The sequence below is a fragment of the Peromyscus maniculatus genome, chromosome 6 (assembly GCF_049852395.1).
Source record: "Peromyscus maniculatus bairdii isolate BWxNUB_F1_BW_parent chromosome 6, HU_Pman_BW_mat_3.1, whole genome shotgun sequence".
NCBI classification, from domain to species: domain Eukaryota; kingdom Metazoa; phylum Chordata; class Mammalia; order Rodentia; family Cricetidae; genus Peromyscus; species Peromyscus maniculatus.
The window spans coordinates 57,516,937-57,527,935 of NC_134857.1; the positions used below are offsets into that span (position 1 = coordinate 57,516,937).

At 37.2% G+C, this 10,999-nt stretch overlaps 1 pseudogene; it reads left to right on the forward strand.

Annotated features, from left to right (window-relative positions):
• The first annotated feature begins 2,247 nt into the window (after window positions 1–2,247).
• On the forward strand, window positions 2,248–2,457 carry LOC102904711 (large ribosomal subunit protein eL38 pseudogene; annotated as a pseudogene).
• Window positions 2,458–10,999: the final 8,542 nt, after the last annotated feature.

Genomic DNA, 10,999 nt, shown 5'->3' on the forward strand with positions numbered 1-10,999 from the left:
TTCAGGATGTTGAGAAAGATGCATCACAAGCAAAGGCTGGAGGCTGGGGGCTAGATGGTTTTGAGGAAGAAGAGGTCTTGGTGGACTCTTTCATAGAGCAAAGGGAAGCAATGCCTTCTGGGAAATGAGCTAAGTTTTAATCTAGTCTTTAGGATTAGAAGTCAAAAACAAAAATATTAAGGAAAGGAAAACCTAATTGATCTTTGAAGTATTGTTATATGGAATTGAGTGGGACTTTTGAGGCCTTTCTTCCAGAAAACAAGGACTTGGTTGTCAGGCGTATATTAGGCCTAAACCTTGGTGCCATGTAGTTGTACTTAAATCATTTCAATGGAAAGTGTCTTAGCGATTGGAACTTCTAGAGCAGTTTGGAGTTCTTCCATTTGAAAAATGTGATATTTGCATGGGATTGTTTGAATCTTGTTTTCTAGTCCCTCCCCATCACCACCCTCATAGTCTGAAGGTAGATTTTTCTCTTGATAAAGGAACAAAAAAGGTGAACATCTTGTTTGTAAATAGGTATCTAGTAACTAGTGGTAAACTTGAAATGGTAGAATTCTTTAAAGCCTAATTCTAGATAGCCTTAAGAAAATATATCTTAAGTACTTTTGAACCTGTATTCACCTTGTTTTTTTTTTCAAATATCTTAAGTTATATTTTCTTTTTCAGAGCTGCTTCTTATTTGGGGCTACTTTTTTTTTTTTTTAATTGAGGCGTAATTCATAAAAGGGTATATTGTTTTGATGAGACTTTTTACAACTGTGGCTGGATGTCTTTCTTTAGTCTTCCAAGAAGGGCCATTTTACTTTTTTAGAGTTACTTTTTAAAGTCATGAAGTCAACAACTTGGACTACTATGCATGTAAGTGCTAATGCAAATTAAAGCCCAAGTTGACCTCCAGCATCAGTTCATTCTATGTTGACAGTGAGAGAACACTTTGCCTGTTAGGATACTGTTACTCGTGGACTGAAATGCTGAAGAAACCCCTCCCCCTATTTTGTTTTTTTTGCAAAAATCAAGGTATATTCTAGGGTTTCCTGGTTGACCTCAACAGATAAACTGAGATGATAGTCTTAGTTCAGAAATGATCTGAATGTAGATTTACAGTCTACGTGTACAGCTGGCTAAGTGAGATCGCTTTCACAGTTCTGCATGTATCCCATCGGCTCCCCATTAGTCACTGAACTCTTAAAACTGGTATTGTAACATTATTACAATGTTTTGCACCAATTTTATAAACTTTACAGTACAATATGTGTTCCTTTTCTGAGGCAAACCAAAGGTATATTTCTCAAGGTTCTGCTGTTATCAGCAGCGTTGATGGAGGATTTTTTATACATTTGTAATAGATAGAAATAAACCAGAAAAAAAAGAAGAAAAAAAGTGGTGGAGGAAAAGGTGAACACTGCAAGAATACTCAAAAGGGCTGAGAGTTGCAAACGCCAAGATTGGCTTTGCATAGTAAATGGAATAGAACATCTCTGAACTATAGCTTACTTTTCCTGGTTTGGTCTGACAGAATGATTGAATGCTTTTGTACAAAAATCAGAGCCTTAAAAACAAGGATTTGGTGAGATTGTAAAATGGTGTGCCACTTTGGCAAAACAGTTTGGTGGTTGGTCAAAATGCAAAACATTGTTACTCTGTTACTCAACAATTCTACCCTTAGGAATATAACCTCAAACTACTGAAAATGTGCATCTCTGAAACATGTACATGAAGGTTTACAGCAGTGTGTTGCTAATAGTAAAAAAGTTAAAACAACTCAAATAGCTATCAAATACTGGAGAGAAATAAAATGTGGCTTATTCATAGAATAGAATATTATTAAGACATAAAAATGAATGAGAAACTGACAGATTAAATGACTTTGGTGAACCTTCATAATTTCATTTGTAGATCTTTCCATTTTTAATTTATAAATACATTTGGGGTTATAAATTATAAATGTACTGCCTCCTGTCAACATTGTATACTTCTATTTGATGATTTCTGTGTCAAACATTATATGGAAATGTTTCCAAGTATTTTCTGTATTAACTGTGAATGAATAGAACAAAATAAATCGCCTGTGATGGAAAAAAAATTAAAAAAAAGATTCATGCTAAAAAAAATATGAAATTAGCAACTTACACAATTTTAATGTTAATGAGGATTAAAAGAAAAATGATTAAGATAATGAAATAAGGCTTTCTCTGTTCTCTTCTTTCACCAATATGCTGTATCTGGGGCCAAACATCTTTCACCATGCCTCGGAAAACCAAGGAAATCAAGGGCTTTCTGCTCACAGCCAGGCAGAGGGTTGCCAAATCTGTCAAGATCAAGAAGAACCAGAATAATATGAAGTTCAAAGTTCACTGCAGCAGGTACCTTTATACCCTGGTCATCACAGACAAGAAGACCCAGAATTTGGAGCAGTCTCTCCCACCTGAACTGGCAGTGAAGAAACTGAAATGAATCAGACCTCCGCATATGACTATAAAAAATGTGAAAAGCTAAAAAAAAGACAGATAATGAAATAAAAATTATAAACCTTTCCATTAATAAATAGTGATCATAAAAAATAATTCTCAATTCAAGAAAACAACCTAGAAACTGCTACTTAATTACAAAGAAAACAAAATTCTCTTACAGGTACTTGTAAAGCATCAGGATTAAAGAAATAATGCAGGGAACAACTGATGTGAGGTCTATAGTTTAGTGGTCATGTAATGCATTTAATAATTGTTAATAATTTAATAATTTCAAACCTGGGACAATTAGCTGAGGTGTCTACTTAACATATCAAAGCAGACCTGGCTGCAAGTTCTCCGTACAGTTCCTCAGTCCCTACCTGTTACAGGGTCCTTCTGGTTGGCATACCCTCCCCCTTACCCTGAGTTCTCCAGCCCAGGGTCTAGGCTGCCCTCCCTTCAGCTGCTCTTCTTTATATAACCCAAACATTTTGGTTCACTGGTTTATTCTCCTTTGGGCATCCTGACTATTGTACCTGGTTCCCCTTCCTCCCTTCTCTCTTACCTCCCACCCTCTACACATGGCACAGATCAGTCTGGTCATGTCCACTCTGGACTCCCTCAAATGCCTCTGCCTCTGGCTATGCTCTCCTTTTATCTACAATAAACTTTCTCCTTCCCGATACCTAGGAGCAGTCATGTCCTTTTCTTTTTCTTTCTTTTTTCATTCAATAATAAATGTAATTAGTAAATGATGTATTTTATGAAAAATATGGGGCACAGTAAATCCAGAGTTGATTTCATAGCCAGAAAATGGTTGGCCTGAGTTGCAGATGTGGCAACAGAACAGGAAGGATGATTTTTATTGAGAAAAATGTGACGGACAATGATCTAAAGTAAAAGAATTGCAAGCAAATGTTTTGTTGTGTTTTGTTTTGTTTTCCTTTTCTTTCAAGATTCTTCCAGGCAAAAAGAATATTTACAACCAGATGTTAGAGCATGGATTTTCTTTGGATAATAGGGAGAAAAGAGAGTTTTTTCACCTGGGCAAAGCGCATAATAGTCTGTGTGCCTCATAGTACAATGCATGGCAATCACAGAAATGTATTTCCTCACAGTTGTACTGACTGTGATATCCAAGTCAGGACATCACTATAATGTTCTAGTAAGCCTCTGTTCCGGTCTGGGTTCACAATGGGTTCTAATGAGGCCCCCAATTCCTGTCTAAGTTCTCACATGACACTAAGAATGAGCTCTCTGTCCTTTCTCTAGTTCATTAATCCCATCACAAGACTTGAACTCCAAGACCCCATAGACACCAAAAATCATAAACATCAACACATGGCAAGTTAGGACTTCACTGTTGCTTTGCTTCTTGAGCTGTCCCTCCACGATTTCCCTGCCAGAGCCTGCTTTATCCTCAGGACAGAGAAGCTGCAATGCTCCAAACTTCCACAATTAGTCACCACAAATATTTCAGACAACATTCCACAAGCCCATGTTTCTGAACAATGAAGCTGTTGAAACTTTAGAGCTCTATTTTTTTTTGGGGGGGGGGGAGTAGCATTGCTTTCAGCAATAGTGACAGTGCTCATCTGGATGCCCTTTGTTGTTCAGTTGCTGCATCTGATCCTTAGCTCACAGAGACAATTAAAGCCCCTTTCAGATGACCCTCCTCCTAACTATGAAGTGCGGTGAGAAGGGTCAGATAATGAGAGGGAAACCAGATTGAGCAAGGGAGTATGTTATGGCAGCGTCTATAGGGGTCTCTTAAGAAGAGCTCTGACGGCAACAATTAGAAGAAAAATAACCAGCATCGCAGGCAGCAAGAGCACAGATGTGGAGACTGACAAGACAGCTCGGTCATAGTTTAAACTGCTAAATACTGAATAAGTTTCATTTTAGAGTGCCTAAGCAGGGCAACAGGAAAGAAGGATAAAAGGCATCATTAAAGAATCATTACCTTTCTGAAATGTGAGAACTATCATAGTAATATATTTCAAATGGGAATAAGTTTAACATGCTCACATAAAATAGATTCCCTGCAGTTTGGTCACAGATTAATATTATCATTCATTACATAGCATCAGTTTGCTCTTATAAAGAAAAGTGACATGCACATGTTTGTTTACATAAGAATTTGTATATGTTCCAATGCATCTTCCTATTATCCCCTTACTATACTGAGACATGAAAGCATCAGGTTTGATAAGAAGGTAGGGGAAATGTGTATGAGAAGCAGAGAGTTTGGGGTTTGAGTCTCATTTCACAGAGCTGCTTCTTAAGGTGTGCTCTTCCCTTTGGCATTACAAGACAACATCAGCAAATCACTGATTTATATTGTATTTTACTAAGACATGCTACTGTGTAGAAGACAGACATAAATGGTATATCTGAGAGACTCTGTCCCTAAAGGCATCTTAAGTCATATTTCCTATTTATGCAGCCCAATAATCTAACTGCAAAACCCCAAGTCCCAGCCTTCCATGCAGACTTGAATTTAAAAGCATCCAAACCCCAGGACTTAAAGTTGTTTTCAAAGATAGTCATAAAATTAATTTTGAGAACAAGAGAAGTCTCCAAAAGGAGTTAGGCAAAAAAATCACAGCCATGTTTGTCCAGAAGGCCAGAATGTCCGTTTGTGGCTAAATCCTTGAGCTTAGACAGATTGTTAACATTGCATATACAACTAAATGCAGGGTATTTATTCATGTGTGCACTAAGGATCTACACCATCAAATGGTCTTTATTTTATTATTATCTTGTTTATATTGTAGTTTTGATCCTTCTGCCTTTGTGGATTTTTTGGGGGGGGAATGTCATAGGAAAAAATACCCTAAAGGAAGATCTGGTCCAACATGTTTGGGAATATGACACTCATCACATAAATATTAATAAAAAGTTATTTGTGTATATGCATGTATGTATGTGTTGTAAAAATTTAATGAAATCATATTAGAAATAATCAAAGCCGGGTTCAATGGAGAGAATGACTAGTAGTCACTAATTGAAAAATGTTATTCAAAGTGGTGGAAACACTTAAAATATTATTTTTTTAAAAAAAAAATACACAATATTTTGGACTTGACAGAACATTTTAGCAAGGTGGTTCAAGGGCTGTTGCCACCCTTTGGGAAAGTTCTGTTCAACTTCTGTTAGGAATATTTGCTTTGCTTTGCTAAATAAACTTTTTAAATTCTTTCAAGAAGACAAGAACACATGTTCCCTCTGTGGTGATATTACAGAACTTAAGGCAAAACTAATTAAATATCTCATGAAATAGTATAAGTTCATAGAAAATATGATTATTTAAAGGTTTTGGATGAGGGATGATAAGGATCAATGTAGCTAAGGAGTATATTAGAATAAGTATATTAATACCAGAGACAGACAGACAGTTAAGAGCTTGGAGGGGGCTTTAAGGAAAGTTCAGACTCTTGTGGAAAAGTCTTTTTTGTACACTATGAAGATATATCACCCTGATTGGTTTAATAAAAAGCTGAGTGGCCAAAAACTAAGGAGGATTTTGAGGTACAGAGGATGCTGGGAAGAAAAAGAGGGAGAAACCAGGAACCACAGAGCAAGCAGCATGAGCACTACAAAGAACAGGTAACTGAGCCATGTAAAAGAATGTAGATTAAAAGATATGAGTTAATTTAAGTTATAAAAGATAGTTAGAAACAACCATAAACTATTGGCCACAATTTCATCATTAATAATGAGTCCTGGTGTTATCTTTTTGTGATCTGGTGTCTCAAAGAAAAATCATCTATGTCAGAGCCCAGCACGAGAGACTGACAAGGTGGGGCTTGAAAGAGACTAATGAGGACCCACAGGAAAGGAGTAGAGATCTCTTCTTATAGTTCACTCAGGGTGGGTGTTATGCTTACAGGAGAAGCTTGCAGCCAGGCTCTCTGATTCCAATACAGAAGGCAGAGAATTATCAGGTGCAGAGCAGGATGTGTGGCATCATTATGAGCCCCCAAGTCATGTAAACTCAGTTCCCCAGGTGATGCATGCAGGCACCCGGAAGTGTCTTAACTGAAGATTTACAATGTCCTCAGTAGGATGCCTGCCAGTATCCTTGAGAGGGGAAAGAATGCTGCAGAAAGTGCTGTGCAAGGTGCGTCAACATCTTAATCTTAATATGTTAGGTGGTGTGTTTTTATTTTACCTTGTATCAATCATGTCAACTGGAATTCATAAAAAGAATACATTCTCCCCTTCTTATATTACTTAATAATAAAATTAGTATGGGAGATTTGGAAGTTATTTCAATAAAAACCCAACTAAAAGCCAAAAGTACAATGCCGAATTTATTCCTTTATTATTTTATTTTTGGAATTAGGACAACAAATTCCAGAAATTATGTTTTATCCCAAGCCGACCCTTTAAGTCATGGCAATACTACTGCTCCAACCATCCATATGTTAAAATTAGAGGAGTGAATCATCATGTCCAAGTCAAACAATCCCTTTTAAGAAAAGGAATTGAAGAGATATATAATTATAAAAATAAACCCTGCATTCTCTCGGTTGCTTCTTCAGTCATTGTGAGTTTCCTTTGCAACACGGAGCTTTTTAATTTTGTCAACCCACACTTGTTGATCATTGGTCTTATTTCCTGAGCTCCTAATTCAGAAAGTCCTAATCTGAGCCTGTATCTTGAAGCGATATAGAGACACTATTCTTTTAGATGCTTTAGAACTTCAGGTCTGACACTGAGCTTTTTGATGCATTTGGAATAGAATTTTGTGCAAGAAAAAAGGGGAAATCATTCTTTTAGGTGCAGATATTCAGTTTTCTCATCACCATTTGTTGAAGATAATGGCTTTTTTGTGTTTTGTGGCTTCTTTGTCAAAAATCAGATGTCTATGTCTGGGTCTTTCATTATAGTCCATTGATGAAAGTAATTGTTTCTTTAGCAGTAGCAGGCTGTTTTTATGGTTCTGTAAATATTAACTTGAAATCATGAATGATGATACAATCAACCAGCATTTTGTTTTTACTTTCAGTTTTTTTTTACCTATCTTGAGTATTTCTATATGAATTTTAAGATTATTTATTCAATTTCTATGAAGAATTACACTGGGATTTTGATAGGATTGCATTGGACCTACAGATAGATTTTGATAGGATATCTTTTCATAATGTTAATCCTACTAATCTATCTACACAGATCTCTCAATCTCCTGTGTCTTCTTGAACGCTATTCTTCAATATTTTAATTCTCACTCTGTAGTCCTTTCATTTACTTGGTTAGGTTTATTCAAAATATGGTGCTATATTGTGTACTTCAATATATTGTGCACCCTAATAAACTTATCTGATGATCAGAGGAAAAAGCCAGCTACTATATTAAATATAGAAGTCGGGCAATGGTAGCACATGCCTTTAATTCTAGCATTTGGGAGGCAGATATCCATCTAGATCTTTGTGAGTTCAAGGCCACACTGAGGAATAGAGCCAAGCAAGGTGACAAAAGCCTTTAATTCCAACACCAATTAACCATAAATGTCTAGAGGTCTGTACAGAAAGGAAGTGACAGAGCTGGGCAGGAAAAGAAAGCGATATAGCTGGGCAGAGAGAGGAAGTAAGATTGCAGGGACAGAAAAGCTTACAGACGTGGGTACACAGGAAGTAGGTCTCTGGCTGAGGATTTTCAAGTGGTAAGAATGTAGCTGGCTTTTTTCTATTTTTCTGATCACTCAGTTTTTACCCCAATATCTGGCTTTGGGTTTTTTATTAATAAGATCATTTAGCAATTCATCTTACACCAAAATATTTCATATTTTAAGAATATTGTCAGTGGGTTAATTTTTATGATTTCAATACTAGTCTCTTTGTCTTTAGTATATAGAAAGTTTGCTTGATTTAGGGATAATTTTGTAAACTTATACTTGGCTAAATGTGTTTATAGGCAGTAAGAATTTTTTTTCATTAGGGTCTTTAGGGTCTCTTACATATAGAGTCCTGCTATCAACAAGGAGTGTTGCTTACATATTATCTTTTACTCCTTGTATCCCTTTTATTTCCTTCTCTGCTAGAATTTCAAACTCTATATTGAATTCTTGCTCTAGCTAGAACTTCAAGAACTGAATAGAATAGGATAGGTGAATGTGCACATCTTTGTCTTTTTCCTGATCTCAATATACTTTTGTTTTCCTCTGTTTACCATAATGATGACTGTTGATTTGCCATAGATAGGCTTTAACATGGTGATATATGTTGCACCCGTTCCTGGTGTCTCCAGAGTTTTATATGATGGGATGATGGCATTTATCAAAGATTTTGCTTGTTTGTTTGGGGGTAAACTGGTGCATCTGCTCATATGTGCTCTATTTTTAAAAGACTAGATCACTGAAACAGTCTAGATATTCATCAACTGAGAAAAGAATAATGAAAATGTGGCACCGATATATGATACACTTTATTTTCTGTAAAGAAAAATGAAATTATAAAATTTTCAGGTTAGTATAAAGCTGAAAAATGTACTCAGTAAAGATACCCAGACCCAAAAAGCAAATGTCACATGTTCTCACTCATATGTGACTTTTAAGATTAGTGTGTTTAATTTGGAGTGCCTGTAGAATACAGGAAACTAGAAACAGATTGTCTGATGTAAGAGAAGTAATTCCTTAATTGGAAAGATAGCTGTAGCACAAATCCTAATTGGTCTTAATAATAAAAACCTGGAGCCAGACATCAAGGGTGAGTGCTGAAAGATCAGTAAAGGAGCCAGCCACTAGAGAGGCTTCTTACCTCTACTGAATCCTCAGCCTGAATGGGCCAAGCTCCTGTCTCCACCCTGCCTTATTATTTCCTCTCTCCATCCAGCCACATCACTTCCTGTTTCCTCCTCCTAAGTGCTGGGATTAAAGGTGTGTGCCACCACTGCTGGCCTCTAGTGACCAGCTCTGTACTCTGATCTCCTGGAAGGCTTTACTTGTGAGAGCACAAACAATCACCACAGACAGCTGAGCACAAATGATGTAAGAAGAAGAGGGGAATGTGAAAGGGAACTTTAAGTGGAAAGAGGGATGGGAATGTGAGACTCAGTAGGTGGTTGACATGTATAAAACCAACACAAAGGACGTTAAAAAGTACATGTGAAAATACAGTATTTTGCACCCTATATTTTCTATAAAAGAGTTTAATTGCAGTTACCATGCACAGGGGAATATTTTCCCATCTCAGAAGCCAATACTTGCAGTTAAAATGTCTAATAACAGGTTTTGGATAGTTCCCCTGGAGTTGAACTGTCCCAGTGACCCCCTACAGCAATAGAAGACATTGCCATTATTGTTAGTCACCCATCAGAAACTGATGATATGACCCTGTTGCTGAAGATACCTCATACTTCCATTATTGTCATGGAAAAATCATCAAGTTGATGATGAAAAGGAAGCTTTCTGTCTTGTTTTCATGGTACTGGAAGATGCTATGCAGGTTTCTATAAGACACAAGTAATCAACAATCATACCCATTCATGAGCCCTGTGAAGTACACTGGGAAACATAGGCCTACTATTGTAAATCTGGAAGAAAACTGTGGTTAAGGGGCTCATGGGCATCAGAGGTGAACCTACTGGTATTACTCTGGTAACAGACATTGCAGCAAACTTCCCTCCAAATCTGTATCTCTATATGCAGATATTAGTATAGCCTTTAGCTTTCAGCCTTTATCAGAAAAGTTTTCTTGTACAATGGAGAGTGAAATATACAGCTGCTCAAAGTATAGCAAATAAGTTTCACTGGGGTGCTCAACACAAATATGACATCTAAATGGCACTCTCTCCATGCTCAGGGACCATTTCAGAAAGGGGGGTGGGAAGATTAAGACCTCAAGTCAGGGAGAATAGGAGTCACAGACATGGCCATTGTACTGGTACTACTGAGGGTCGATAGTTGAGGAGACAGGCGAATCCAAGGCTTTCTCAAAAGCCCTGATGAAAGAATAAGGGAATATTAATTTTTTCCTTTTCCAGGAGCAAGATAAGACCTGGTCTGGGGCACCGACCAGAGCTTTGAAGGAATTAAGGGTTTTGTTTCTGGGCACTTGATTCTTCCTGATGCAATATGTTTACCAGTCTTAAGGCAGATGTGTCTGAGGTATCCTGTGTTCTCTTCGTAACCATTGCTTAATTAGTTTTCTATTGACAGTGCCCCACTTTTCTCCTGTAAATAATATATAAGACAATGTACTGAATAAACTGCTTGGCTGAGTTATCAGCTTCTGCAGCATATCCTGGTCTCAACCTATGCCTTCTTTATTTTGTCCTCCCCAATCCTCCCCCTCAATACCTCAACACTCCGGACCTATTTTCCTGAGGTTGCAGGTCAGGTGATAGATTCTGAGAGAGAGGATGTCGATTTTATTTAACGATGCTGCCCCTGGAATATCTAACATACTCCAGTGAGTGGTCCCTCTCCCAAGAGTGTATAGGAAGCACAAACTGGACTTGAGATAGTAACCAAAAGCAAAGTAAAGAGGACAGGAAGTTGGGGTGGTAAGGAGGTGGGGTATATCTGAAATGGTTTAAGAGGA